Source organism: Octopus bimaculoides, chromosome 21, assembly GCF_001194135.2.
Source record: "Octopus bimaculoides isolate UCB-OBI-ISO-001 chromosome 21, ASM119413v2, whole genome shotgun sequence".
Taxonomy (NCBI): Eukaryota; Metazoa; Mollusca; class Cephalopoda; order Octopoda; family Octopodidae; genus Octopus; species Octopus bimaculoides.
The window spans coordinates 3,864,023-3,865,463 of record NC_069001.1 but is presented as its reverse complement, the minus strand read 5'-3'; the positions used below and the strand labels follow the sequence as shown (position 1 = coordinate 3,865,463).

Below are 1,441 nucleotides of genomic sequence, written 5' to 3'. Positions count from 1 at the left end.
ACAATAACCGCTCTCAAACCATTTCACCCAGTTTATGTGACCTCCCTCTTCAAGCCAACCTTCCCAATCTCCTCCTCCACCTGTCCCCTCCATGTTTTCTTTAGTCAACCTCGCTTTCACGGTTCATTCACTTTAAGACTCATTCACCTTCCTCAGAACATGATCCTCATCCCTCCTCAACACACACACACACACACACACACACACACACACACACACAGGTGTTTAACTTTGTGTTTTTGTCCTCCTCACCCCTACTGGTGTTGGTTTGTTTACACCCCCATAACTTCGCTCTTCGGCCAAGAAATCAAGAGAACAAGCACCCGACTTTAAAAAATAAGTACAGGGATCAGGGGTCAATTTATTTGACTAAGCCCTTCAAAAGCAGTGCTCCAGCATGGATGCAGTCCAATAACTGAAATGAGTTAAAGATAAAAAAAATTGTTTATTTTTGTTACTTTGGTGAAATTGGAATCAACAACTTTGTACCAATCATTCATCTAACTTCCTGCTAAGGAATGGTAAAATTTTTTGTGGAACTGTAGAAACCAATGATGACCTGAATCTACAAGAACCAGCTTAGATCATAAGCGAGTTTGATAACTTCACTTGCTCCAAAGAGTGGAAAATTTCAAGTTTTAGGTCTTGCACTTCATCTGAAAAGTAGTTTGTCCCACGGCAGTTGTTTTATTGTAAATAGTTCAGTTCGAGAAATATCTTTTCTATTCTAGGCACAAGGCCTGAAATTTTGGGGGAGGGTTCCAGTCGATTAGATCGACCCTGAAAGGATGAAAGGCAAAGTTGAGCTTGGCCGAATTTGAACTCAGAACATAAACACAGACAAAATACCGCTAAGCATTTCACCTGGCGTGCTAACATTTCTTATTTCTTTGTTGCCCACAAGGGGCTAAACATAGAAGGGACAAACAAGGACAGACAAAGGGATTAAGTCGATTACATCGACCCCAGTGTGTAACTGGTACTTAATTTATCAACCCTGAAAGGATGAAAGACAAAGTCGACCTCGGCGGAATTTGAACTCAGAACATAACGGCAGATGAAGTACTGCAAAGCATTTCGCCCGGCGTGCAAACGTTTCTGCCAGCTCACCGCCTTACAGTTCTAGAAAATATCTAGAGATCAATGACAGTTAATCTTGCTCAAAAAATAACCATACTTTGATCCTGTGTGAGAAAGAAGACAAGATTGTGTGTGTGTTGTTGTTGTTGTTGGTTTGTGTGGATGTGGATGTTGCTGGTTTTTGTGTGTGGATGTATTTATGTGTGTATATGTGTTGTCTGATTTGTGTATGTGTGTATTATGTATATGTATGTTATTGGTTTGTATGTGTGTATGTGTATGTATACTGTTGGTTAGTGTGTATATGTATGTATATGTATGCTGTTGGTTTGTGTGTATATGTATGTATGTATGTGTGTAC

At 40.0% G+C, this 1,441-nt stretch overlaps 1 protein-coding gene across 7 annotated transcripts in view; it reads left to right on the top strand.

Annotated features, from left to right (window-relative positions):
* The window catches only part of LOC106882890 (G protein-activated inward rectifier potassium channel 3), a 218,464-nt gene that overhangs the window by 178,749 nt on the left and 38,274 nt on the right, over positions 1-1,441 (top strand). The window lies entirely within an intron of this gene.